This window comes from Hyperolius riggenbachi, chromosome 2 (assembly GCF_040937935.1).
Source record: "Hyperolius riggenbachi isolate aHypRig1 chromosome 2, aHypRig1.pri, whole genome shotgun sequence".
Taxonomy (NCBI): domain Eukaryota; kingdom Metazoa; phylum Chordata; class Amphibia; order Anura; family Hyperoliidae; genus Hyperolius; species Hyperolius riggenbachi.
The window spans coordinates 155,633,188-155,651,244 of record NC_090647.1 but is presented as its reverse complement, the minus strand read 5'-3'; the positions used below and the strand labels follow the sequence as shown (position 1 = coordinate 155,651,244).

At 60.5% G+C, this 18,057-nt stretch overlaps 51 non-coding genes and 38 pseudogenes across 51 annotated transcripts; all 89 read right to left on the bottom strand.

Annotated features, from left to right (window-relative positions):
• Positions 1 to 69: 69 nt before the first annotated feature.
• LOC137552117 (5S ribosomal RNA) lies at positions 70 to 188 on the bottom strand (annotated as a pseudogene).
• Positions 189 to 271: 83 nt separating this feature from the next.
• LOC137556451 (5S ribosomal RNA) lies at positions 272 to 390 on the bottom strand. The gene has a single exon (XR_011029101.1). It is a non-coding gene; the product is annotated as a 5S ribosomal RNA (ribosomal RNA).
• An 83-nt stretch (positions 391 to 473) lies between these two features.
• LOC137558427 (5S ribosomal RNA) lies at positions 474 to 592 on the bottom strand (annotated as a pseudogene).
• Positions 593 to 675: 83 nt separating this feature from the next.
• LOC137556450 (5S ribosomal RNA) lies at positions 676 to 794 on the bottom strand. Its single transcript, XR_011029100.1, has one exon. It is a non-coding gene; the product is annotated as a 5S ribosomal RNA (ribosomal RNA).
• Positions 795 to 877: 83 nt separating this feature from the next.
• Positions 878 to 996, bottom strand: LOC137549529 (5S ribosomal RNA). Its single transcript, XR_011026825.1, has one exon. It is a non-coding gene; the product is annotated as a 5S ribosomal RNA (ribosomal RNA).
• Positions 997 to 1,079: 83 nt separating this feature from the next.
• On the bottom strand, positions 1,080 to 1,198 carry LOC137558451 (5S ribosomal RNA; annotated as a pseudogene).
• An 83-nt stretch (positions 1,199 to 1,281) lies between these two features.
• LOC137556449 (5S ribosomal RNA) lies at positions 1,282 to 1,400 on the bottom strand. The gene has a single exon (XR_011029099.1). It is a non-coding gene; the product is annotated as a 5S ribosomal RNA (ribosomal RNA).
• Positions 1,401 to 1,483: 83 nt separating this feature from the next.
• On the bottom strand, positions 1,484 to 1,602 carry LOC137556448 (5S ribosomal RNA). Its single transcript, XR_011029098.1, has one exon. It is a non-coding gene; the product is annotated as a 5S ribosomal RNA (ribosomal RNA).
• Positions 1,603 to 1,685: 83 nt separating this feature from the next.
• On the bottom strand, positions 1,686 to 1,804 carry LOC137552617 (5S ribosomal RNA; annotated as a pseudogene).
• Positions 1,805 to 1,887: 83 nt separating this feature from the next.
• LOC137556446 (5S ribosomal RNA) lies at positions 1,888 to 2,006 on the bottom strand. Its single transcript, XR_011029097.1, has one exon. It is a non-coding gene; the product is annotated as a 5S ribosomal RNA (ribosomal RNA).
• Positions 2,007 to 2,089: 83 nt separating this feature from the next.
• Positions 2,090 to 2,208, bottom strand: LOC137556444 (5S ribosomal RNA). The gene has a single exon (XR_011029095.1). It is a non-coding gene; the product is annotated as a 5S ribosomal RNA (ribosomal RNA).
• An 83-nt stretch (positions 2,209 to 2,291) lies between these two features.
• Positions 2,292 to 2,410, bottom strand: LOC137556443 (5S ribosomal RNA). Its single transcript, XR_011029094.1, has one exon. It is a non-coding gene; the product is annotated as a 5S ribosomal RNA (ribosomal RNA).
• An 83-nt stretch (positions 2,411 to 2,493) lies between these two features.
• Positions 2,494 to 2,612, bottom strand: LOC137556442 (5S ribosomal RNA). The gene has a single exon (XR_011029093.1). It is a non-coding gene; the product is annotated as a 5S ribosomal RNA (ribosomal RNA).
• Positions 2,613 to 2,695: 83 nt separating this feature from the next.
• On the bottom strand, positions 2,696 to 2,814 carry LOC137557828 (5S ribosomal RNA; annotated as a pseudogene).
• Positions 2,815 to 2,897: 83 nt separating this feature from the next.
• On the bottom strand, positions 2,898 to 3,016 carry LOC137548024 (5S ribosomal RNA; annotated as a pseudogene).
• An 83-nt stretch (positions 3,017 to 3,099) lies between these two features.
• Positions 3,100 to 3,218, bottom strand: LOC137557560 (5S ribosomal RNA; annotated as a pseudogene).
• Positions 3,219 to 3,301: 83 nt separating this feature from the next.
• On the bottom strand, positions 3,302 to 3,420 carry LOC137558422 (5S ribosomal RNA; annotated as a pseudogene).
• An 83-nt stretch (positions 3,421 to 3,503) lies between these two features.
• On the bottom strand, positions 3,504 to 3,622 carry LOC137556441 (5S ribosomal RNA). Its single transcript, XR_011029092.1, has one exon. It is a non-coding gene; the product is annotated as a 5S ribosomal RNA (ribosomal RNA).
• An 83-nt stretch (positions 3,623 to 3,705) lies between these two features.
• LOC137556440 (5S ribosomal RNA) lies at positions 3,706 to 3,824 on the bottom strand. The gene has a single exon (XR_011029091.1). It is a non-coding gene; the product is annotated as a 5S ribosomal RNA (ribosomal RNA).
• An 83-nt stretch (positions 3,825 to 3,907) lies between these two features.
• Positions 3,908 to 4,026, bottom strand: LOC137557559 (5S ribosomal RNA; annotated as a pseudogene).
• An 83-nt stretch (positions 4,027 to 4,109) lies between these two features.
• On the bottom strand, positions 4,110 to 4,228 carry LOC137556439 (5S ribosomal RNA). The gene has a single exon (XR_011029090.1). It is a non-coding gene; the product is annotated as a 5S ribosomal RNA (ribosomal RNA).
• An 83-nt stretch (positions 4,229 to 4,311) lies between these two features.
• On the bottom strand, positions 4,312 to 4,430 carry LOC137549396 (5S ribosomal RNA; annotated as a pseudogene).
• Positions 4,431 to 4,513: 83 nt separating this feature from the next.
• Positions 4,514 to 4,632, bottom strand: LOC137556438 (5S ribosomal RNA). Its single transcript, XR_011029089.1, has one exon. It is a non-coding gene; the product is annotated as a 5S ribosomal RNA (ribosomal RNA).
• Positions 4,633 to 4,726: 94 nt separating this feature from the next.
• Positions 4,727 to 4,845, bottom strand: LOC137556437 (5S ribosomal RNA). Its single transcript, XR_011029088.1, has one exon. It is a non-coding gene; the product is annotated as a 5S ribosomal RNA (ribosomal RNA).
• An 83-nt stretch (positions 4,846 to 4,928) lies between these two features.
• On the bottom strand, positions 4,929 to 5,047 carry LOC137547728 (5S ribosomal RNA; annotated as a pseudogene).
• An 83-nt stretch (positions 5,048 to 5,130) lies between these two features.
• LOC137556436 (5S ribosomal RNA) lies at positions 5,131 to 5,249 on the bottom strand. The gene has a single exon (XR_011029087.1). It is a non-coding gene; the product is annotated as a 5S ribosomal RNA (ribosomal RNA).
• Positions 5,250 to 5,332: 83 nt separating this feature from the next.
• LOC137556435 (5S ribosomal RNA) lies at positions 5,333 to 5,451 on the bottom strand. Its single transcript, XR_011029086.1, has one exon. It is a non-coding gene; the product is annotated as a 5S ribosomal RNA (ribosomal RNA).
• Positions 5,452 to 5,534: 83 nt separating this feature from the next.
• On the bottom strand, positions 5,535 to 5,653 carry LOC137556932 (5S ribosomal RNA; annotated as a pseudogene).
• Positions 5,654 to 5,736: 83 nt separating this feature from the next.
• LOC137556433 (5S ribosomal RNA) lies at positions 5,737 to 5,855 on the bottom strand. Its single transcript, XR_011029084.1, has one exon. It is a non-coding gene; the product is annotated as a 5S ribosomal RNA (ribosomal RNA).
• Positions 5,856 to 5,938: 83 nt separating this feature from the next.
• LOC137556432 (5S ribosomal RNA) lies at positions 5,939 to 6,057 on the bottom strand. The gene has a single exon (XR_011029083.1). It is a non-coding gene; the product is annotated as a 5S ribosomal RNA (ribosomal RNA).
• Positions 6,058 to 6,140: 83 nt separating this feature from the next.
• On the bottom strand, positions 6,141 to 6,259 carry LOC137556430 (5S ribosomal RNA). Its single transcript, XR_011029082.1, has one exon. It is a non-coding gene; the product is annotated as a 5S ribosomal RNA (ribosomal RNA).
• An 84-nt stretch (positions 6,260 to 6,343) lies between these two features.
• Positions 6,344 to 6,462, bottom strand: LOC137558727 (5S ribosomal RNA; annotated as a pseudogene).
• An 83-nt stretch (positions 6,463 to 6,545) lies between these two features.
• LOC137556666 (5S ribosomal RNA) lies at positions 6,546 to 6,664 on the bottom strand. The gene has a single exon (XR_011029307.1). It is a non-coding gene; the product is annotated as a 5S ribosomal RNA (ribosomal RNA).
• Positions 6,665 to 6,747: 83 nt separating this feature from the next.
• LOC137556429 (5S ribosomal RNA) lies at positions 6,748 to 6,866 on the bottom strand. The gene has a single exon (XR_011029081.1). It is a non-coding gene; the product is annotated as a 5S ribosomal RNA (ribosomal RNA).
• An 84-nt stretch (positions 6,867 to 6,950) lies between these two features.
• LOC137556428 (5S ribosomal RNA) lies at positions 6,951 to 7,069 on the bottom strand. Its single transcript, XR_011029080.1, has one exon. It is a non-coding gene; the product is annotated as a 5S ribosomal RNA (ribosomal RNA).
• Positions 7,070 to 7,152: 83 nt separating this feature from the next.
• Positions 7,153 to 7,271, bottom strand: LOC137556427 (5S ribosomal RNA). The gene has a single exon (XR_011029079.1). It is a non-coding gene; the product is annotated as a 5S ribosomal RNA (ribosomal RNA).
• An 83-nt stretch (positions 7,272 to 7,354) lies between these two features.
• On the bottom strand, positions 7,355 to 7,473 carry LOC137559105 (5S ribosomal RNA; annotated as a pseudogene).
• An 84-nt stretch (positions 7,474 to 7,557) lies between these two features.
• Positions 7,558 to 7,676, bottom strand: LOC137559073 (5S ribosomal RNA; annotated as a pseudogene).
• An 83-nt stretch (positions 7,677 to 7,759) lies between these two features.
• Positions 7,760 to 7,878, bottom strand: LOC137559072 (5S ribosomal RNA; annotated as a pseudogene).
• An 83-nt stretch (positions 7,879 to 7,961) lies between these two features.
• Positions 7,962 to 8,080, bottom strand: LOC137559071 (5S ribosomal RNA; annotated as a pseudogene).
• Positions 8,081 to 8,164: 84 nt separating this feature from the next.
• LOC137558862 (5S ribosomal RNA) lies at positions 8,165 to 8,283 on the bottom strand (annotated as a pseudogene).
• Positions 8,284 to 8,367: 84 nt separating this feature from the next.
• LOC137556637 (5S ribosomal RNA) lies at positions 8,368 to 8,486 on the bottom strand. The gene has a single exon (XR_011029278.1). It is a non-coding gene; the product is annotated as a 5S ribosomal RNA (ribosomal RNA).
• Positions 8,487 to 8,569: 83 nt separating this feature from the next.
• Positions 8,570 to 8,688, bottom strand: LOC137559104 (5S ribosomal RNA; annotated as a pseudogene).
• An 83-nt stretch (positions 8,689 to 8,771) lies between these two features.
• LOC137556798 (5S ribosomal RNA) lies at positions 8,772 to 8,890 on the bottom strand. Its single transcript, XR_011029436.1, has one exon. It is a non-coding gene; the product is annotated as a 5S ribosomal RNA (ribosomal RNA).
• Positions 8,891 to 8,973: 83 nt separating this feature from the next.
• On the bottom strand, positions 8,974 to 9,092 carry LOC137556426 (5S ribosomal RNA). The gene has a single exon (XR_011029078.1). It is a non-coding gene; the product is annotated as a 5S ribosomal RNA (ribosomal RNA).
• An 83-nt stretch (positions 9,093 to 9,175) lies between these two features.
• LOC137552729 (5S ribosomal RNA) lies at positions 9,176 to 9,294 on the bottom strand (annotated as a pseudogene).
• Positions 9,295 to 9,376: 82 nt separating this feature from the next.
• LOC137549443 (5S ribosomal RNA) lies at positions 9,377 to 9,495 on the bottom strand. The gene has a single exon (XR_011026817.1). It is a non-coding gene; the product is annotated as a 5S ribosomal RNA (ribosomal RNA).
• Positions 9,496 to 9,578: 83 nt separating this feature from the next.
• Positions 9,579 to 9,697, bottom strand: LOC137556425 (5S ribosomal RNA). Its single transcript, XR_011029076.1, has one exon. It is a non-coding gene; the product is annotated as a 5S ribosomal RNA (ribosomal RNA).
• Positions 9,698 to 9,780: 83 nt separating this feature from the next.
• On the bottom strand, positions 9,781 to 9,899 carry LOC137556424 (5S ribosomal RNA). The gene has a single exon (XR_011029075.1). It is a non-coding gene; the product is annotated as a 5S ribosomal RNA (ribosomal RNA).
• Positions 9,900 to 9,982: 83 nt separating this feature from the next.
• On the bottom strand, positions 9,983 to 10,101 carry LOC137558141 (5S ribosomal RNA; annotated as a pseudogene).
• An 83-nt stretch (positions 10,102 to 10,184) lies between these two features.
• LOC137557936 (5S ribosomal RNA) lies at positions 10,185 to 10,303 on the bottom strand (annotated as a pseudogene).
• Positions 10,304 to 10,386: 83 nt separating this feature from the next.
• Positions 10,387 to 10,505, bottom strand: LOC137556423 (5S ribosomal RNA). The gene has a single exon (XR_011029074.1). It is a non-coding gene; the product is annotated as a 5S ribosomal RNA (ribosomal RNA).
• An 83-nt stretch (positions 10,506 to 10,588) lies between these two features.
• On the bottom strand, positions 10,589 to 10,707 carry LOC137556796 (5S ribosomal RNA). The gene has a single exon (XR_011029434.1). It is a non-coding gene; the product is annotated as a 5S ribosomal RNA (ribosomal RNA).
• An 83-nt stretch (positions 10,708 to 10,790) lies between these two features.
• LOC137549099 (5S ribosomal RNA) lies at positions 10,791 to 10,909 on the bottom strand (annotated as a pseudogene).
• An 83-nt stretch (positions 10,910 to 10,992) lies between these two features.
• On the bottom strand, positions 10,993 to 11,111 carry LOC137557934 (5S ribosomal RNA; annotated as a pseudogene).
• Positions 11,112 to 11,195: 84 nt separating this feature from the next.
• Positions 11,196 to 11,314, bottom strand: LOC137556421 (5S ribosomal RNA). The gene has a single exon (XR_011029072.1). It is a non-coding gene; the product is annotated as a 5S ribosomal RNA (ribosomal RNA).
• Positions 11,315 to 11,397: 83 nt separating this feature from the next.
• LOC137556420 (5S ribosomal RNA) lies at positions 11,398 to 11,516 on the bottom strand. The gene has a single exon (XR_011029070.1). It is a non-coding gene; the product is annotated as a 5S ribosomal RNA (ribosomal RNA).
• Positions 11,517 to 11,599: 83 nt separating this feature from the next.
• On the bottom strand, positions 11,600 to 11,718 carry LOC137555402 (5S ribosomal RNA). The gene has a single exon (XR_011028087.1). It is a non-coding gene; the product is annotated as a 5S ribosomal RNA (ribosomal RNA).
• An 83-nt stretch (positions 11,719 to 11,801) lies between these two features.
• LOC137556419 (5S ribosomal RNA) lies at positions 11,802 to 11,920 on the bottom strand. The gene has a single exon (XR_011029069.1). It is a non-coding gene; the product is annotated as a 5S ribosomal RNA (ribosomal RNA).
• Positions 11,921 to 12,003: 83 nt separating this feature from the next.
• On the bottom strand, positions 12,004 to 12,122 carry LOC137549517 (5S ribosomal RNA). Its single transcript, XR_011026824.1, has one exon. It is a non-coding gene; the product is annotated as a 5S ribosomal RNA (ribosomal RNA).
• Positions 12,123 to 12,205: 83 nt separating this feature from the next.
• LOC137552239 (5S ribosomal RNA) lies at positions 12,206 to 12,324 on the bottom strand (annotated as a pseudogene).
• Positions 12,325 to 12,407: 83 nt separating this feature from the next.
• Positions 12,408 to 12,526, bottom strand: LOC137549811 (5S ribosomal RNA; annotated as a pseudogene).
• An 83-nt stretch (positions 12,527 to 12,609) lies between these two features.
• Positions 12,610 to 12,728, bottom strand: LOC137556418 (5S ribosomal RNA). Its single transcript, XR_011029068.1, has one exon. It is a non-coding gene; the product is annotated as a 5S ribosomal RNA (ribosomal RNA).
• An 83-nt stretch (positions 12,729 to 12,811) lies between these two features.
• On the bottom strand, positions 12,812 to 12,930 carry LOC137556417 (5S ribosomal RNA). Its single transcript, XR_011029067.1, has one exon. It is a non-coding gene; the product is annotated as a 5S ribosomal RNA (ribosomal RNA).
• An 83-nt stretch (positions 12,931 to 13,013) lies between these two features.
• LOC137549439 (5S ribosomal RNA) lies at positions 13,014 to 13,132 on the bottom strand (annotated as a pseudogene).
• An 83-nt stretch (positions 13,133 to 13,215) lies between these two features.
• On the bottom strand, positions 13,216 to 13,334 carry LOC137557506 (5S ribosomal RNA; annotated as a pseudogene).
• Positions 13,335 to 13,417: 83 nt separating this feature from the next.
• Positions 13,418 to 13,536, bottom strand: LOC137556416 (5S ribosomal RNA). Its single transcript, XR_011029066.1, has one exon. It is a non-coding gene; the product is annotated as a 5S ribosomal RNA (ribosomal RNA).
• Positions 13,537 to 13,619: 83 nt separating this feature from the next.
• LOC137556414 (5S ribosomal RNA) lies at positions 13,620 to 13,738 on the bottom strand. Its single transcript, XR_011029065.1, has one exon. It is a non-coding gene; the product is annotated as a 5S ribosomal RNA (ribosomal RNA).
• Positions 13,739 to 13,821: 83 nt separating this feature from the next.
• Positions 13,822 to 13,940, bottom strand: LOC137549505 (5S ribosomal RNA). The gene has a single exon (XR_011026823.1). It is a non-coding gene; the product is annotated as a 5S ribosomal RNA (ribosomal RNA).
• An 83-nt stretch (positions 13,941 to 14,023) lies between these two features.
• Positions 14,024 to 14,142, bottom strand: LOC137558449 (5S ribosomal RNA; annotated as a pseudogene).
• Positions 14,143 to 14,225: 83 nt separating this feature from the next.
• Positions 14,226 to 14,344, bottom strand: LOC137556413 (5S ribosomal RNA). Its single transcript, XR_011029064.1, has one exon. It is a non-coding gene; the product is annotated as a 5S ribosomal RNA (ribosomal RNA).
• An 83-nt stretch (positions 14,345 to 14,427) lies between these two features.
• On the bottom strand, positions 14,428 to 14,546 carry LOC137556412 (5S ribosomal RNA). Its single transcript, XR_011029063.1, has one exon. It is a non-coding gene; the product is annotated as a 5S ribosomal RNA (ribosomal RNA).
• An 83-nt stretch (positions 14,547 to 14,629) lies between these two features.
• LOC137559303 (5S ribosomal RNA) lies at positions 14,630 to 14,748 on the bottom strand (annotated as a pseudogene).
• Positions 14,749 to 14,831: 83 nt separating this feature from the next.
• Positions 14,832 to 14,950, bottom strand: LOC137559296 (5S ribosomal RNA; annotated as a pseudogene).
• Positions 14,951 to 15,033: 83 nt separating this feature from the next.
• On the bottom strand, positions 15,034 to 15,152 carry LOC137557505 (5S ribosomal RNA; annotated as a pseudogene).
• An 83-nt stretch (positions 15,153 to 15,235) lies between these two features.
• Positions 15,236 to 15,354, bottom strand: LOC137547689 (5S ribosomal RNA; annotated as a pseudogene).
• An 83-nt stretch (positions 15,355 to 15,437) lies between these two features.
• On the bottom strand, positions 15,438 to 15,556 carry LOC137549479 (5S ribosomal RNA; annotated as a pseudogene).
• Positions 15,557 to 15,639: 83 nt separating this feature from the next.
• Positions 15,640 to 15,758, bottom strand: LOC137547599 (5S ribosomal RNA; annotated as a pseudogene).
• An 83-nt stretch (positions 15,759 to 15,841) lies between these two features.
• Positions 15,842 to 15,960, bottom strand: LOC137556411 (5S ribosomal RNA). Its single transcript, XR_011029062.1, has one exon. It is a non-coding gene; the product is annotated as a 5S ribosomal RNA (ribosomal RNA).
• An 83-nt stretch (positions 15,961 to 16,043) lies between these two features.
• On the bottom strand, positions 16,044 to 16,162 carry LOC137556409 (5S ribosomal RNA). Its single transcript, XR_011029060.1, has one exon. It is a non-coding gene; the product is annotated as a 5S ribosomal RNA (ribosomal RNA).
• An 83-nt stretch (positions 16,163 to 16,245) lies between these two features.
• LOC137556408 (5S ribosomal RNA) lies at positions 16,246 to 16,364 on the bottom strand. Its single transcript, XR_011029059.1, has one exon. It is a non-coding gene; the product is annotated as a 5S ribosomal RNA (ribosomal RNA).
• An 83-nt stretch (positions 16,365 to 16,447) lies between these two features.
• Positions 16,448 to 16,566, bottom strand: LOC137547774 (5S ribosomal RNA; annotated as a pseudogene).
• Positions 16,567 to 16,649: 83 nt separating this feature from the next.
• On the bottom strand, positions 16,650 to 16,768 carry LOC137556407 (5S ribosomal RNA). The gene has a single exon (XR_011029058.1). It is a non-coding gene; the product is annotated as a 5S ribosomal RNA (ribosomal RNA).
• An 83-nt stretch (positions 16,769 to 16,851) lies between these two features.
• On the bottom strand, positions 16,852 to 16,970 carry LOC137550009 (5S ribosomal RNA). Its single transcript, XR_011026875.1, has one exon. It is a non-coding gene; the product is annotated as a 5S ribosomal RNA (ribosomal RNA).
• An 83-nt stretch (positions 16,971 to 17,053) lies between these two features.
• On the bottom strand, positions 17,054 to 17,172 carry LOC137556406 (5S ribosomal RNA). The gene has a single exon (XR_011029057.1). It is a non-coding gene; the product is annotated as a 5S ribosomal RNA (ribosomal RNA).
• An 83-nt stretch (positions 17,173 to 17,255) lies between these two features.
• LOC137556405 (5S ribosomal RNA) lies at positions 17,256 to 17,374 on the bottom strand. The gene has a single exon (XR_011029056.1). It is a non-coding gene; the product is annotated as a 5S ribosomal RNA (ribosomal RNA).
• Positions 17,375 to 17,457: 83 nt separating this feature from the next.
• LOC137551939 (5S ribosomal RNA) lies at positions 17,458 to 17,576 on the bottom strand (annotated as a pseudogene).
• An 83-nt stretch (positions 17,577 to 17,659) lies between these two features.
• Positions 17,660 to 17,778, bottom strand: LOC137556404 (5S ribosomal RNA). The gene has a single exon (XR_011029055.1). It is a non-coding gene; the product is annotated as a 5S ribosomal RNA (ribosomal RNA).
• Positions 17,779 to 17,861: 83 nt separating this feature from the next.
• LOC137547810 (5S ribosomal RNA) lies at positions 17,862 to 17,980 on the bottom strand (annotated as a pseudogene).
• Positions 17,981 to 18,057: the final 77 nt, after the last annotated feature.

Genomic DNA, 18,057 nt, shown 5'->3' with positions numbered 1-18,057 from the left:
CGTTTCGGCGCCTTGAAGGTGAGGCTTCCCACACGTGCTCATAGCCATTGGGCCTCAAACCCAAAAAAACGCCTGCAGCACCTGGGGTTCACAGCCCTTCTCCCATGCAGCTACTAACCAGGCCTGAAGCCGCTTAGCTTCCGCGATCTGACGAGAGCGGGCGCTTTCGGCTTAGTGTGGCCGCAGGCAAACTCCAAGGCGCCGTTTCGGCGCCTTGAAGGTGAGGCTTCCCACGCGTGCTCATAGCCATTGGGCCTCAAACCCAAAAAAACGCCTGCAGCACCTGGGGTTCACAGCCGGTCTCCCATGCAGCTACTAACCAGGCCTGAAGCCGCTTAGCTTCCGCGATCTGACGAGAGCGGGCGCTTTCGGCTTAGTGTGGCCGCAGGCAAACTCCAAGGCGCCGTTTCGGCGCCTTGAAGGTGAGGCTTCCCACGCGTGCTCATAGCCATTGGGCCTCAAACCCAAAAAAACGCCTGCAGCACCTGGGGTTCACAGCCGGTCTCCCATGCAGCTACTAACCAGGCCTGAAGCCGCTTAACTTCCGCGATCTGACAAGAGCGGGCGCTTTCGGCTTAGTGTGGCCGCAGGCAAACTCCAAGGCTCCGTTTCGGCGCCTTGAAGGTGAGGCTTCCCACGCGTGCTCATAGCCATTGGGCCTCAAACCCAAAAAAACGCCTGCAGCACCTGGGGTTCACAGCCGGTCTCCCATGCAGCTACTAACCAGGCCTGAAGCCGCTTAGCTTCCGCGATCTGACGAGAGCGGGCGCTTTCGGCTTAGTGTGGCCGCAGGCAAACTCCAAGGCGCCGTTTCGGCGCCTTGAAGGTGAGGCTTCCCACGCGTGCTCATAGCCATTGGGCCTCAAACCCAAAAAAATGCCTGCAGCACCTGGGGTTCACAGCCGGTCTCCCATGCAGCTACTAACCAGGCCTGAAGCCGCTTAGCTTCCGCGATCTGACGAGAGCGGGCGCTTTCGGCTTAGTGTGGCCGCAGGCAAACTCCAAGGCGCCGTTTCGGCGCCTTGAAGGTGAGGCTTCCCACGCGTGCTCATAGCCATTGGGCCTCAAACCCAAAAAAACACCTGCAGCACCTGGGGTTCACAGCCGGTCTCCCATGTAGCTACTAACCAGGCCTGAAGCCGCTTAGCTTCCGCGATCTGACGAGAGCGGGCGCTTTCGGCTTAGTGTGGCCGCAGGCAAACTCCAAGGCTCCGTTTCGGCGCCTTGAAGGTGAGGCTTCCCACGCGTGCTCATAGCCATTGGGCCTCAAACCCAAAAAACCGCCTGCAGCACCTGGGGTTCACAGCCGGTCTCCCATGCAGCTACTAACCAGGCCTGAAGCCGCTTAGCTTCCGCGATCTGACGAGAGCGGGCGCTTTCGGCTTAGTGTGGCCGCAGGCAAACTCCAAGGCGCCGTTCCGGCGCCTTGAAGGTGAGGCTTCCCACGCGTGCTCATAGCCATTGGGCCTCAAACCCAAAAAAACGCCTGCAGCACCTGGGGTTCACAGCCGGTCTCCCATGCAGCTACTAACCAGGCCTGAAGCCGCTTAGCTTCCGCGATCTGACGAGAGCGGGCGCTTTCGGCTTAGTGTGGCCGCAGGCAAACTCCAAGGCGCCGTTTCGGCGCCTTGAAGGTGAGGCTTCCCACGCGTGCTCATAGCCATTGGGCCTCAAACCCAAAAAAACACCTGCAGTACATGGGGTTCAAAGCCGGTCTCCCATGCAGCTACTAACCAGGCCTGAAGCCGCTTAGCTTCCGCGATCTGACGAGAGCGGGCGCTTTCGGCTTAGTGTGGCCGCAGGCAAACTCCAAGGCTCCGTTTCGGCGCCTTGAAGGTGAGGCTTCCCACGCGTGCTCATAGCCATTGGGCCTCAAACCCAAAAAAACGCCTGCAGCACCTGGGGTTCACAGCCGGTCTCCCATGCAGCTACTAACCAGGCCTGAAGCCGCTTAGCTTCCGCGATCTGACGAGAGCGGGCGCTTTCGGCTTAGTGTGGCCGCAGGCAAACTCCAAGGCGCCGTTTCGGCGCCTTGAAGGTGAGGCTTACCACGCGTGCTCATAGCCATTGGGCCTCAAACCCAAAAAAACGCCTGCAGCACCTGGGGTTCACAGCCGGTCTCCCATGCAGCTACTAACCAGGCCTGAAGCCGCTTAGCTTCCGCGATCTGACGAGAGCGGGCGCTTTCGGCTTAGTGTGGCCGCAGGCAAACTCCAAGGCGCCGTTTCGGCGCCTTGAAGGTGAGGCTTCCCACGCGTGCTCATAGCCATTGGGCCTCAAACCCAAAAAAACGCCTGCAGCACCTGGGGTTCACAGCCGGTCTCCCATGCAGCTACTAACCAGGCCTGAAGCCGCTTAGCTTCCGCGATCTGACGAGAGCGGGCGCTTTCGGCTTAGTGTGGCCGCAGGCAAGCTCCAAGGCGCCGTTCCGGCGCCTTGAAGGTGAGGCTTCCCACGCGTGCTCATAGCCATTGGGCCTCAAACCCAAAAAAACGCCTGCAGCACCTGGGGTTCACAGCCGGTCTCCCATGCAGCTACTAACCAGGCCTGAAGCCGCTTAGCTTCCGCGATCTGACGAGAGCGGGCGCTTTCGGCTTAGTGTGGCCGCAGGCAAACTCCAAGGCGCCGTTTCGGCGCCTTGAAGGTGAGGCTTCCCACGCGTGCTCATAGCCATTGGGCCTCAAACCCAAAAAAACGCCTGCAGCACCTGGGGTTCACAGCCGGTCTCCCATGCAGCTACTAACCAGGCCTGAAGCCGCTTAGCTTCCGCGATCTGACGAGAGCAGGCGCTTTCGGCTTAGTGTGGCCGCAGGCAAACTCCAAGGCTCCGTTTCGGCGCCTTGAAGGTGAGGCTTCCCACGCGTGCTCATAGCCATTGGGCCTCAAACCCAAAAAAACGCCTGCAGCACCTGGGGTTCACAGCCGGTCTCCCATGCAGCTACTAACCAGGCCTGAAGCCGCTTAGCTTCCGCGATCTGACGAGAGCGGGCGCTTTCGGCTTAGTGTGGCCGTAGGCAAACTCCAAGGCGCCGTTCCGGCGCCTTGAAGGTGAGGCTTCCCACGCGTGCTCATAGCCATTGGGCCTCAAACCCAAAAAAACGCCTGCAGCACCTGGGGTTCACAGCCGGTCTCCCATGCAGCTACTAACCAGGCCTGAAGCCGCTTAGCTTCCGCGATCTGACGAGAGCGGGCACTTTCGGCTTAGTGTGGCCGCAGGCAAACTCCAAGGCGCCGTTTCGGCGCCTTGAAGGTGAGGCTTCCCACGCGTGCTCATAGCCATTGGGCCTCAAACCCAAAAAAACGCCTGCAGCACCTGGGGTTCACAGCCAGTCTCCCATGCAGCTACTAACCAGGCCTGAAGCCGCTTAGCTTCCGCGATCTGACGAGAGCGGGCGCTTTCGGCTTAGTGTGGCCGCAGGCAAACTCCAAGGCGCCGTTCCGGCGCCTTGAAGGTGAGGCTTCCCACGCGTGCTCATAGCCATTGGGCCTCAAACCCAAAAAAACGCCTGCAGCACCTGGGGTTCACAGCCGGTCTCCCATGCAGCTACTAACCAGGCCTGAAGCCGCTTAGCTTCCGCGATCTGACGAGAGCGGGCGCTTTCGGCTTAGTGTGGCCGCAGGCAAACTCCAAGGCGCCGTTTCGGCGCCTTGAAGGTGAGGCTTCCCACGCGTGCTCATAGCCATTGGGCCTCAAACCCAAAAAAACGCCTGCAGCACCTGGGGTTCACAGCCGGTCTCCCATGCAGCTACTAACCAGGCCTGAAGCCGCTTAGCTTCCGCGATCTGACGAGAGCGGGCGCTTTCGGCTTAGTGTGGCCGCAGGCAAACTCCAAGGCGCCGTTTCGGCGCCTTGAAGGTGAGGCTTCCCACGCGTGCTCATAGCCATTGGGCCTCAAACCCAAAAAAACGCCTGCAGCACCTGGGGTTCACAGCCGGTCTCCCATGCAGCTACTAACCAGGCCTGAAGCCGCTTAGCTTCCGCGATCTGACGAGAGCGGGCACTTTCGGCTTAGTGTGGCCGCAGGCAAACTCCAAGGCTCCGTTTCGGCGCCTTGAAGGTGAGGCTTCCCACGCGTGCTCATAGCCATTGGGCCTCAAACCAAAAAAAACGCCTGCAGCACCTGGGGTTCACAGCCGGTCTCCCATGCAGCTACTAACCAGGCCTGAAGCCGCTTAGCTTCCGCGATCTGACGAGAGCGGGCGCTTTCGGCTTAGTGTGGCCGCAGGCAAACTCCAAGGCGCCGTTTCGGCGCCTTGAAGGTGAGGCTTCCCACGCGTGCTCATAGCCATTGGGCCTCAAACCCAAAAAAACGCCTGCAGCACCTGGGGTTCACAGCCGGTCTCCCATGCAGCTACTAACCAGGCCTGAAGCCGCTTAGCTTCCGCGATATGACGAGAGCGGGCGCTTTCGGCTTAGTGTGGCCGCAGGCAAACTCCAAGGCGCCGTTCCGGCGCCTTGAAGGTGAGGCTTCCCACGCGTGCTCATAGCCATTGGGCCTCAAACCCAAAAAAACGCCTGCAGCACCTGGGGTTCACAGCCGGTCTCCCATGCAGCTACTAACCAGGCCTGAAGCCGCTTAGCTTCCGCGATCTGACGAGAGCGGGCGCTTTCGGCTTAGTGTGGCCGCAGGCAAACTCCAAGGCGCCGTTTCGGCGCCGTTTCGGCGCCTTGAAGGTGAGGCTTCCCACGCGTGCTCATAGCCATTGGGCCTCAAACCCAAAAAAACGCCTGCAGCACCTGGGGTTCACAGCCGGTCTCCCATGCAGCTACTAACCAGGCCTGAAGCCGCTTAGCTTCCGCGATCTGACGAGAGCGGGCGCTTTCGGCTTAGTGTGGCCGCAGGCAAACTCCAAGGCGCCGTTTCGGCGCCTTGAAGGTGAGGCTTCCCACGCGTGCTCATAGCCATTGGGCCTCAAACCCAAAAAAACACCTGCAGCACCTGGGGTTCACAGCCGGTCTCCCATGCAGCTACTAACCAGGCCTGAAGCCACTTAGCTTCCGCGATCTGACGAGAGCGGGCGCTTTCGGCTTAGTGTGGCCGCAGGCAAACTCCAAGGCGCCGTTTCGGCGCCTTGAAGGTGAGGCTTCCCACGCGTGCTCATAGCCATTGGGCCTCAAACCCAAAAAAACGCCTGCAGCACCTGGGGTTCACAGCCGGTCTCCCATGCAGCTACTAACCAGGCCTGAAGCCGCTTAGCTTCCGCGATCTGACGAGAGCGGGCGCTTTCGGCTTAGTGTGGCCGCAGGCAAACTCCAAGGCGCCGATTCGGCGCCTTGAAGGTGAGGCTTCCCACGCGTGCTCATAGCCATTGGGCCTCAAACCCAAAAAAACGCCTGCAGCACCTGGGGTTCACAGCCGGTCTCCCATGCAGCTACTAACCAGGCCTGAAGCCGCTTAGCTTCCGCGATCTGACGAGAGCGGGCGCTTTCGGCTTAGTGTGGCCGCAGGCAAACTCCCAGGCGCCGTTCCGGCGCCTTGAAGGTGAGGCTTCCCACGCGTGCTCATAGCCATTGGGCCTCAAACCCAAAAAAACGCCTGCAGCACCTGGGGTTCACAGCCGGTCTCCCATGCAGCTACTAACCAGGCCTGAAGCCGCTTAGCTTCCGCGATCTGACGAGAGCGGGCGCTTTCGGCTTAGTGTGGCCGCAGACAAACTCCAAGGCGCCGTTTCGGCGCCTTGAAGGTGAGGCTTCCCACGCGTGCTCATAGCCATTGGGCCTCAAACCCAAAAAAACGCCTGCAGCACCTGGGGTTCACAGCCGGTCTCCCATGCAGCTACTAACCAGGCCTGAAGCCGCTTAGCTTCCGCGATCTGACGAGAGCGGGCGCTTTCGGCTTAGTGTGGCCGCAGGCAAACTCCAAGGCGCTGTTTCGGCGCCTTGAAGGTGAGGCTTCCCACGCGTGCTCATAGCCATTGGGCCTCAAACCCAAAAAAACGCCTGCAGCACCTGGGGTTCACAGCCGGTCTCCCATGCAGCTACTAACCAGGCCTGAAGCCGCTTAGCTTCCGCGATCTGACGAGAGCGGGCGCTTTCGGCTTAGTGTGGCCGCAGGCAAACTCCAAAGCGCCGTTTCGGCGTCTTGAAGGTGAGGCTTCCCACGCGTGCTCATAGCCATTGGGCCTCAAACCCAAAAAAACGCCTGCAGCACCTGGGGTTCACAGCCGGTCTCCCATGCAGCTACTAACCAGGCCTGAAGCCGCTTAGCTTCCGCGATCTGACGAGAGCGGGCGCTTTCGGCTTAGTGTGGCCGCAGGCAAACTCCAAGGCTCCGTTTCGGCGCCTTGAAGGTGAGGCTTCCCACGCGTGCTCATAGCCATTGGGCCTCAAACCCAAAAAAAACGCCTGCAGCACCTGGGGTTCACAGCCGGTCTCCCATGCAGCTACTAACCAGGCCTGAAGCCGCTTAGCTTCCACGATCTGACGAGAGCGGGCGCTTTCGGCTTAGTGTGGCCGCAGGCAAACTCCAAGGCGCCGTTCCGGCGCCTTGAAGGTGAGGCTTCCCACGCGTGCTCATAGCCATTGGGCCTCAAACCCAAAAAAACGCCTGCAGCACCTGGGGTTCACAGCCGGTCTCCCATGCAGCTACTAACCAGGCCTGAAGCCGCTTAGCTTCCGCGATCTGACGAGAGCGGGCGTTTTCGGCTTAGTGTGGCCGCAGGCAAACTCCAAGGCGCCGTTTCGGCGCCTTGAAGGTGAGGCTTCCCACGCGTGCTCATAGCCATTGGGCCTCAAACCCAAAAAAACGCCTGCAGCACCTGGGGTTCACAGCCGGTCTCCCATGCAGCTACTAACCAGGCCTGAAGCCGCTTAGCTTCCGCGATCTGACGAGAGCGGGCGCTTTCGGCTTAGTGTGGCCGCAGGCAAACTCCAAGGCTCCGTTTCGGCGCCTTGAAGGTGAGGCTTCCCACGCGTGCTCATAGCCATTGGGCCTCAAACCCAAAAAAAACGCCTGCAGCACCTGGGGTTCACAGCCGGTCTCCCATGCAGCTACTAACCAGGCCTGAAGCCGCTTAGCTTCCGCGATCTGACGAGAGCGGGCGCTTTCGGCTTAGTGTGGCCGCAGGCAAACTCCAAGGCGCCGTTCCGGCGCCTTGAAGGTGAGGCTTCCCACGCGTGCTCATAGCCATTGGGCCTCAAACCCAAAAAAACGCCTGCAGCACCTGGGGTTCACAGCCGGTCTCCCATGCAGCTACTAACCAGGCCTGAAGCCGCTTAGCTTCCGCGATCTGACGAGAGCGGGCGCTTTCGGCTTAGTGTGGCCGCAGGCAAACTCCAAGGCGCCGTTTCGGCGCCTTGAAGGTGAGGCTTCCCACGCGTGCTCATAGCCATTGGGCCTCAAACCCAAAAAAACGCCTGCAGCACCTGGGGTTCACAGCCGGTCTCCCATGCAGCTACTAACCAGGCCTGAAGCCGCTTAGCTTCCGTGATCTGACGAGAGCGGGCGCTTTCGGCTTAGTGTGGCCGCAGGCAAACTCCAAGGCGCCGTTTCGGCGCCTTGAAGGTGAGGCTTCCCACGCGTGCTCATAGCCATTGGGCCTCAAACCCAAAAAAAACGCCTGCAGCACCTGGGGTTCACAGCCGGTCTCCCATGCAGCTACTAACCAGGACTGAAGCCGCTTAGCTTCCGCGATCTGACGAGAGCGGGCGCTTTCGGCTTAGTGTGGCCGCAGGCAAACTCCAAGGCGCCGTTTCGGCGCCTTGAAGGTGAGGCTTCCCACGCGTGCTCATAGCCATTGGGCCTCAAACCCAAAAAAACGCCTGCAGCACCTGGGGTTCACAGCCGGTCTCCCATGCAGCTACTAACCAGGACTGAAGCCGCTTAGCTTCCGCGATCTGACGAGAGCGGGCGCTTTCGGCTTAGTGTGGCCGCAGGCAAACTCCAAGGCGCCGTTTCGGCGCCTTGAAGGTGAGGCTTCCCACGCGTGCTCATAGCCATTGGGCCTCAAACCCAAAAAAACGCCTGCAGCACCTGGGGTTCACAGCCGGTCTCCCATGCAGCTACTAACCAGGACTGAAGCCGCTTAGCTTCCGCGATCTGACGAGAGCGGGCGCTTTCGGCTTAGTGTGGCCGCAGGCAAACTCCAAGGCGCCGTTTCGGCGCCTTGAAGGTGAGGCTTCCCACGCGTGCTCATAGCCATTGGGCCTCAAACCCAAAAAAAACGCCTGCAGCACCTGGGGTTCACAGCCGGTCTCCCATGCAGCTACTAACCAGGCCTGAAGCCGCTTAGCTTCCGCAATCTGACGAGAGCGGGCGCTTTCGGCTTAGTGTGGCCGCAGGCAAACTCCAAGGCGCCGTTTCGGCGCCTTGAAGGTGAGGCTTCCCACGCGTGCTCATAGCCATTGGGCCTCAAACCCAAAAAAAACGCCTGCAGCACCTGGGGTTCACAGCCGGTCTCCCACGCAGCTACTAACCAGGCCTGAAGCCGCTTAGCTTCCGCGATCTGACGAGAGCGGGCGCTTTCGGCTTAGTGTGGCCGCAGGCAAACTCCAAGGCGCCGTTTCGGCGCCTTGAAGGTGAGGCTTCCCACGCGTGCTCATAGCCATTGGGCCTCAAACCCAAAAAAACGCCTGCAGCACCTGGGGTTCACAGCCGGTCTCCCATGCAGCTACTAACCAGGCCTGAAGCCGCTTAGCTTCCGTGATCTGACGAGAGCGGGCGCTTTCGGCTTAGTGTGGCCGCAGGCAAACTCCAAGGCGCCGTTTCGGCGCCTTGAAGGTGAGGCTTCCCACGCGTGCTCATAGCCATTGGGCCTCAAACCCAAAAAAACGCCTGCAGCACCTGGGGTTCACAGCCGGTCTCCCATGTAGCTACTAACCAGGCCTGAAGCCGCTTAGCTTCCGCGATCTGACGAGAGCGGGCGCTTTCGGCTTAGTGTGGCCGCAGGCAAACTCCAAGGCGCCGTTTCGGCGCCTTGAAGGTGAGGCTTCCCACGCGTGCTCATAGCCATTGGGCCTCAAACCCAAAAAAACGCCTGCAGCACCTGGGGTTCACAGCCGGTCTCCCATGCAGCTACTAACCAGGCCTGAAGCCGCTTAGCTTCCGCGATCTGACGAGAGCGGGCGCTTTCGGCTTAGTGTGGCCGCAGGCAAACTCCAAGGCGCCGTTCCGGCGCCTTGAAGGTGAGGCTTCCCACGCGTGCTCATAGCCATTGGGCCTCAAACCCAAAAAAACGCCTGCAGCACCTGGGGTTCACAGCCGGTCTCCCATGCAGCTACTAAAGAGGACTGAAGCCGCTTAGCTTCCGCGATCTGACGAGAGCGGGCGCTTTCGGCTTAGTGTGGCCGCAGGCAAACTCCAAGGCGCCGTTTCGGCGCCTTGAAGGTGAGGCTTCCCACGCGTGCTCATAGCCATTGGGCCTCAAACCCAAAAAAAGCCTGCAGCACCTGGGGTTCACAGCCGGTCTCCCATGCAGCTACTAACCAGGCCTGAAGCCGCTTAGCTTCCGCGATCTGACGAGAGCGGGCGCTTTCGGCTTAGTGTGGCCGCAGGCAAACTCCAAGGCGCCGTTTCGGCGCCTTGAAGGTGAGGCTTCCCACGCGTGCTCATAGCCATTGGGCCTCAAACCCAAAAAAACGCCTGCAGCACCTGGGGTTCACAGCCGGTCTCCCATGCAGCTACTAACCAGGCCTGAAGCCGCTTAGCTTCCGCGATCTGACGAGAGCGGGCGCTTTCGGCTTAGTGTGGCCGCAGGCCAACTCCAAGGCGCCGTTCCGGCGCCTTGAAGGTGAGGCTTCCCACGCGTGCTCATAGCCATTGGGCCTCAAACCCAAAAAAACGCCTGCAGCACCTGGGGTTCACAGCCGGTCTCCCATGCAGCTACTAACCAGGCCTGAAGCCGCTTAGCTTCCGCGATCTGACGAGAGCGGGCGCTTTCGGCTTAGTGTGGCCGCAGGCAAACTCCAAGGCGCCGTTTCGGCGCCTTGAAGGTGAGGCTTCCCACGCGTGCTCATAGCCATTGGGCCTCAAACCCAAAAAAACGCCTGCAGCACCTAGGGTTCACAGCCGGTCTCCCATGCAGCTACTAACCAGGCCTGAAGCCGCTTAGCTTCCGCGATCTGACGAGAGCGGGCGCTTTCGGCTTAGTGTGGCCGCAGGCAAACTCCCAGGCGCCGTTCCGGCGCCTTGAAGGTGAGGCTTCCCACGCGTGCTCATAGCCATTGGGCCTCAAACCCAAAAAAATGCCTGCAGCACCTGGGGTTCACAGCCGGTCTCCCATGCAGCTACTAACCAGGCCTGAAGCCGCTTAGCTTCCACGATCTGACGAGAGCGGGCGCTTTCGGCTTAGTGTGGCCGCAGGCAAACTGCAAGGATCCGTTTCGGCGCCTTGAAGGTGAGGCTTCCCACGCGTGCTCATAGCCATTGGGCCTCAAACCCAAAAAAACGCCTGCAGCACCTGGGGTTCACAGCCGGTCTCCCATGCAGCTACTAACCAGGCCTGAAGCCGCTTAGCTTCCGCGATCTGACGAGAGCGGGCGCTTTCGGCTTAGTGTGGCCGCAGGCAAACTCCAAGGCGCCGTTTCGGCGCCTTGAAGGTGAGGCTTCCCACGCGTGCTCATAGCCATTGGGCCTCAAACCCAAAAAAACGCCTGCAGCACCTGGGGTTCACAGCCGGTCTCCCATGTAGCTACTAACCAGGCCTGAAGCCGCTTAGCTTCCGCGATCTGACGAGAGCGGGCGCTTTCGGCTTAGTGTGGCCGCAGGCAAACTCCAAGGCGCCGTTTCGGCGCCTTGAAGGTGAGGCTTCCCACGCGTGCTCATAGCCATTGGGCCTCAAACCCAAAAAAACGCCTGCAGCACCTGGGGTTCACAGCCGGTCTCCGATGCAGCTACTAACCAGGCCTGAAGCCGCTTAGCTTCCGCGATCTGACGAGAGCGGGCGCTTTCGGCTTAGTGTGGCCGCAGGCAAACTCCAAGGCTCCGTTTCGGCGCCTTGAAGGTGAGGCTTCCCACGCGTGCTCATAGCCATTGGGCCTCAAACCCAAAAAAATGCCTGCAGCACCTGGGGTTCACAGCCGGTCTCCCATGCAGCTACTAACCAGGCCTGAAGCCGCTTAGCTTCCACGATCTGACGAGAGCGGGCGCTTTCGGCTTAGTGTGGCCGCAGGCAAACTCCAAGGCGCCGTTTCGGCTCCTTGAAGGTGAGGCTTCCCACGCGTGCTCACAGCCATTGGGCCTCAAACCCAAAAAAAACGCCTGCAGCACCTGGGGTTCACAGCCGGTCTCCCATGCAGCTACTAACCAGGCCTGAAGCCGCTTAGCTTCCGCGATCTGACGAGAGCGGGCGCTTTCGGCTTAGTGTGGCCGCAGGCAAACTCCAAGGCGCCGTTTCGGCGCCTTGAAGGTGAGGCTTCCCACGCGTGCTCATAGCCATTGGGCCTCAAACCCAAAAAAACGCCTGCAGCACCTGGGGTTCACAGCCGGTCTCCCATGCAGCTACTAACCAGGCCTGAAGCCGCTTAGCTTCCGCGATCTGACGAGAGCGGGCGCTTTCGGCTTAGTGTGGCCGCAGGCAAACTCCAAGGCGCCGTTTCGGCGCCTTGAAGGTGAGGCTTCCCACGCGTGCTCATAGCCATTGGGCCTCAAACCCAAAAAAACGCCTGCAGCACCTGGGGTTCACAGCCGGTCTCCCATGCAGCTACTAACCAGGCCTGAAGCCGCTTAACTTCCGCGATCTGACGAGAGCGGGCGCTTTCGGCTTAGTGTGGCCGCAGGCAAACTCCAAGGCTCCGTTTCGGCGCCTTGAAGGTGAGGCTTCCCACGCGTGCTCATAGCCATTGGGCCTCAAACCCAAAAAAACGCCTGCAGCACCTGGGGTTCACAGCCGGTCTCCCATGCAGCTACTAACCAGGCCTGAAGCCGCTTAGCTTCCGCGATCTGACGAGAGCGGGCGCTTTCGGCTTAGTGTGGCCGCAGGCAAACTCCAAGGCGCCGTTTCGGCGCCTTGAAGGTGAGGCTTCCCACGCGTGCTCATAGCCATTGGGCCTCAAACCCAAAAAAATGCCTGCAGCACCTGGGGTTCACAGCCGGTCTCCCATGCAGCTACTAACCAGGCCTGAAGCCGCTTAGCTTCCGCGATCTGACGAGAGCGGGCGCTTTCGGCTTAGTGTGGCCGCAGGCAAACTCCAAGGCGCCGTTTCGGCGCCTTGAAGGTGAGGCTTCCCACGCGTGCTCATAGCCATTGGGCCTCAAACCCAAAAAAACACGTGCAGCACCTGGGGTTCACAGCCGGTCTCCCATGTAGCTACTAACCAGGCCTGAAGCCGCTTAGCTTCCGCGATCTGACGAGAGCTGGCGCTTTCGGCTTAGTGTGGCCGCAGGCAAACTCCAAGGCTCCGTTTCGGCGCCTTGAAGGTGAGGCTTCCCACGCGTGCTCATAGCCATTGGGCCTCAAACCCAAAAAAACGCCTGCAGCACCTGGGGTTCACAGCCGGTCTCCCATGCAGCTACTAACCAGGCCTGAATCAGCTTAGCTTCCGCGATCTGACGAGAGCGGGCGCTTTCGGCTTAGTGTGGCCGCAGGCAAACTCCAAGGCGCCGTTTCGGCGCCTTGAAGGTGAGGCTTCCCACGCGTGCTCATAGCCATTGGGCCTCAAACCCAAAAAAACGCCTGCAGCACCTGGGGTTCACAGCCGGTCTCCCATGCAGCTACTAACCAGGCCTGAAGCCGCTTAGCTTCCGCGATCTGACGAGAGCGGGCGCTTTCGGCTTAGTGTGGCCGCAGGCAAACTCCAAGGCGCTGTTTCGGCGCCTTGAAGGTGAGGCTTAACACGCGTGCTCATAGCCATTGGGCCTCAAACCCAAAAAAACGCCTGCAGCACCTGGGGTTCACAGCCGGTCTCCCATGCAGCTACTAACCAGGCCTGAAGCCGCTTAGCTTCCGCGATCTGACGAGAGCGGGCGCTTTCGGCTTAGTGTGGCCGCAGGCAAACTCCAAGGCGCCGTTTCGGCGCCTTGAAGGTGAGACTTCCCACGCGTGCTCATAGCCATTGGGCCTCAAACCCAAAAAAACGCCTGCAGCACCTGGGGTTCATAGCCGGTTTCCCATGCAGCTACTAACCAGGCCTGAAGCCGCTTAGCTTCCGCGATCTGACGAGAGCGGGCGCTTTCGGCTTGGTGTGGCCGCAGGCAAACTCTAAGGCGCCGTTTCGGCGCCTTGAAGGTGAGGCTTCCCACGCGTGCTCATAGCCATTGGGCCTCAAACCCAAAAAAACACCTGCAGCACCTGGGGTTCACAGCCGGTCTCCCATGCAGCTACTAACCAGGCCTGAAGCCGCTTAGCTTCCGCGATCTGACGAGAGCGGGCGCTTTCGGCTTAGTGTGGCCGCAGGCAAACTCCAAGGCTCCGTTTCGGCGCCTTGAAGGTGAGGCTTCCCACGCGTGCTCATAGCCATTGGGCCTCAAACCCAAAAAAACGCCTGCAGCACCTGGGGTTCACAGCCGGTCTCCCATGCAGCTACTAACCAGGCCTGAAGCCGCTTAGCTTCCGCGATCTGACGAGAGCGGGCGCTTTCGGCTTAGTGTGGCCGCAGGCAAACTCCAAGGCGCCGTTCCGGTGCCTTGAAGGTGAGGCTTCCCACGCGTGCTCATAGCCATTGGGCCTCAAACCCAAAAAAACGCCTGCAGCACCTGGGGTTCACAGCCGGTCTCCCATGCAGCTACTAACCAGGCCTGAAGCCGCTTAGCTTCCGCGATCTGACGAGAGCGGGCGCTTTCGGCTTAGTGTGGCCGCAGGCAAACTCCAAGGCGCCGTTTCGGCGCCTTGAAGGTGAGGCTTCCCACGCGTGCTCATAGCCATTGGGCCTCAAACCCAAAAAAATGCCTGCAGCACCTGGGGTTCACAGCCGGTCTCCCATGCAGCTACTAACCAGGCCTGAAGCCGCTTAGCTTCCGCGATCTGACGAGAGCGGGCGCTTTCGGCTTAGTGTGGCCGCAGGCAAACTCCAAGGCGCCGTTTCGGCGCCTTGAAGGTGAGGCTTCCCACGCGTGCTCATAGCCATTGGGCCTCAAACCCAAAAAAACACCTGCAGCACCTGGGGTTCACAGCCGGTCTCCCATGTAGCTACTAACCAGGCCTGAAGCCGCTTAGCTTCCGCGATCTGACGAGAGCGGGCGCTTTCGGCTTAGTGTGGCCGCAGGCAAACTCCAAGGCTCCGTTTCGGCGCCTTGAAGGTGAGGCTTCCCACGCGTGCTCATAGCCATTGGGCCTCAAACCCAAAAAACCGCCTGCAGCACCTGGGGTTCACAGCCGGTCTCCCATGCAGCTACTAACCAGGCCTGAAGCCGCTTAGCTTCCGCGATCTGACGAGAGCGGGCGCTTTCGGCTTAGTGTGGCCGCAGGCAAACTCCAAGGCGCCGTTCCGGCGCCTTGAAGGTGAGGCTTCCCACGCGTGCTCATAGCCATTGGGCCTCAAACCCAAAAAAACGCCTGCAGCACCTGGGGTTCACAGCCGGTCTCCCATGCAGCTACTAACCAGGCCTGAAGCCGCTTAGCTTCCGCGATCTGACGAGAGCGGGCGCTTTCGGCTTAGTGTGGCCGCAGGCAAACTCCAAGGCGCCGTTTCGGCGCCTTGAAGGTGAGGCTTCCCACGCGTGCTCATAGCCATTGGGCCTCAAACCCAAAAAAACGCCTGCAGCACCTGGGGTTCACAGCCGGTCTCCTATGCAGCTACTAACCAGGCCTGAAGCCGCTTAGCTTCCGCGATCTGACGAGAGCGGGCGCTTTCGGCTTAGTGTGGCCGCAGGCAAACTCCAAGGCGCCGTTTCGGCGCCTTGAAGGTGAGGCTTAACACGCGTGCTCATAGCCATTGGGCCTCAAACCCAAAAAAACGCCTGCAGCACCTGGGGTTCACAGCCGGTCTCCCATGCAGCTACTAACCAGGCCTGAAGCCGCTTAGCTTCCGCGATCTGACAAGAGCGGGCGCTTTCGGCTTAGTGTGGCCGCAGGCAAACTTCAAGGCGCCGTTTCGGCGCCTTGAAGGTGAGACTTCCCACGCGTGCTCATAGCCATTGGGCCTCAAACCCAAAAAAACACCTGCAGCACCTGGGGTTCACAGCCGGTCTCCCATGCAGCTACTAACCAGGCCTGAAGCCGCTTAGCTTCCGCGATCTGACGAGAGCGGGCGCTTTCGGCTTAGTGTGGCCGCAGGCAAACTCCAAGGCGCCGTTTCGGCGCCTTGAAGGTGAGGGTTCCCACGCGTGCTCATAGCCATTGGGCCTCAAACCCAAAAAAACACCTGCAGTACCTGGGGTTCACAGCCGGTCTCCCATGCAGCTACTAACCAGGCCTGAAGCCGCTTAGCTTCCGCGATCTGACGAGAGCGGGCGCTTTCGGCTTAGTGTGGCCGCAGGCAAACTCCAAGGCGCCGTTTCGGCGCCTTGAAGGTGAGGCTTACCACGCGTGCTCATAGCCATTGGGCCTCAAACCCAAAAAAACGCCTGCAGCACCTGGGGTTCACAGCCGCTCTCCCATGCAGCTACTAACCAGGCCTGAAGCCGCTTAGCTTCCGCGATCTGACGAGAGCGGGCGCTTTCGGCTTAGTGTGGCCACAGGCAAACTCCAAGGCGCCGTTTCGGCGCCTTGAAGGTGAGGCTTCCCACGCGTGCTCATAGCCATTGGGCCTCAAACCCAAAAAAACACCTGCAGCACCTGGGGTTCACAGCCGGTCTCCCATGCAGCTACTAACCAGGCCTGAAGCCGCTTAGCTTCCGCGATCTGACGAGAGCAGGCGCTTTCGGCTTAGTGTGGCCGCAGGCAAACTCCAAGGCTCCGTTTCGGCGCCTTGAAGGTGAGGCTTCCCACGCGTGCTCATAGCCATTGGGCCTCAAACCCAAAAAAACGCCTGCAGCACCTGGGGTTCACAGCCGGTCTCCCATGCAGCTACTAACCAGGCCTGAAGCCGCTTAGCTTCCGCGATCTGACGAGAGCGGGCGCTTTCGGCTTAGTGTGGCCGCAGGCAAACTCCAAGGCGCCGTTCCGGCGCCTTGAAGGTGAGGCTTCCCACGCGTGCTCATAGCCATTGGGCCTCAAACCCAAAAAAACGCCTGCAGCACCTGGGGTTCACAGCCGGTCTCCCATGCAGCTACTAACCAGGCCTGAAGCCGCTTAGCTTCCGCGATCTGACGAGAGCGGGCGCTTTCGGCTTAGTGTGGCCGCAGGCAAACTCCAAGGCGCCGTTTCGGCGCCTTGAAGGTGAGGCTTCCCACGCGTGCTCATAGCCATTGGGCCTCAAACCCAAAAAAACGCCTGCAGCACCTGGGGTTCACAGCCGGTCTCCCATGCAGCTACTAACCAGGCCTGAAGCCGCTTAGCTTCCGCGATCTGACGAGAGCGGGCGCTTTCGGCTTAGTGTGGCCGCAGGCAAACTCCAAGGCGCCGTTCCGGCGCCTTGAAGGTGAGGCTTCCCACGCGTGCTCATAGCCATTGGGCCTCAAACCCAAAAAAACGCCTGCAGCACCTGGGGTTCACAGCCGGTCTCCCATGCAGCTACTAACCAGGCCTGAAGCCGCTTAGCTTCCGCGATCTGACGAGAGCGGACGCTTTCGGCTTAGTGTGGCCACAGGCAAACTCCAAGGCGCCGTTTCGGCGCCTTGAAGGTGAGGCTTCCCACGCGTGCTCATAGCCATTGGGCCTCAAACCCAAAAAAACGCCTGCAGCACCTGGGGTTCACAGCCGGTCTCCCATGCAGCTACTAACCAGGCCTGAAGCCGCTTAGCTTCCGCGATCTGACGAGAGCGGGCGCTTTCGGCTTAGTGTGGCCGCAGGCAAACTCCAAGGCGCCGTTTCGGCGCCTTGAAGGTGAGGCTTCCCACGCGTGCTCATAGCCATTGGGCCTCAAACCCAAAAAAACGCCTGCAGCACCTGGGGTTCACAGCTGGTCTCCCATGCAGCTACTAACCAGGCCTGAAGCCGCTTAGCTTCCGCGATCTGACGAGAGCGGGCGCTTTCGGCTTAGTGTGGCCGCAGGCAAACTCCAAGGCTCCGTTTCGGCGCCTTGAAGGTGAGGCTTCCCACGCGTGCTCATAGCCATTGGGCCTCAAACCCAAAAAAACGCCTGCAGCACCTGGGGTTCACAGCCGGTCTCCCATGCAGCTACTAACCAGGCCTGAAGCCGCTTAGCTTCCGCGATCTGACGAGAGCGGGCGCTTTCGGCTTAGTGTGGCCGCAGGCAAACTCCAAGGCGCCGTTCCGGCGCCTTGAAGGTGAGGCTTCCCACGCGTGCTCATAGCCATTGGGCCTCAAACCCAAAAAAACGCCTGCAGCACCTGGGGTTCACAGCCGGTCTCCCATGCAGCTACTAACCAGGCCTGAAGCCGCTTAGCTTCCGCGATCTGACGAGAGCGGGCGCTTTCGGCTTAGTGTGGCCGCAGGCAAACTCCAAGGCGCCGTTTCGGCGCCTTGAAGGTGAGGCTTCCCACGCGTGCTCATAGCCATTGGGCCTCAAACCCAAAAAAACGCCTGCAGCACCTGGGGTTCACAGCCGGTCTCCCATGCAGCTACTAACCAGGCCTGAAGCCGCTTAGCTTCCGCGATATGACAAGAGCGGGCGCTTTCGGCTTAGTGTGGCCGCAGGCAAACTCCAAGGCGCCGTTCCGGCGCCTTGAAGGTGAGGCTTCCCACGCGTGCTCATAGCCATTGGGCCTCAAACCCAAAAAAACGCCTGCAGCACCTGGGGTTCACAGCCGGTCTCCCATGCAGCTACTAACCAGGCCTGAAGCCGCTTAGCTTCCGCGATCTGACGAGAGCGGGCGCTTTCGGCTTAGTGTGGCCGCAGGCAAACTCCAAGGCGCCGTTTCGGCGCCTTGAAGGTGAGGCTTCCCACGCGTGCTCATAGCCATTGGGCCTCAAACCCAAAAAAACGCCTGCAGCACCTGGGGTTCACAGCCAGTCTCCCATGCAGCTACTAACCAGGCCTGAAACCGCTTAGCTTCCGCGATCTGACGAGAGCGGGCGCTTTCGGCTTAGTGTGGCCGCAGGCAAACTCCAAGGCGCCGTTTCGGCGCCTTGAAGGTGAGGCTTCCCACGCGTGCTCATAGCCATTGGGCCTCAAACCCA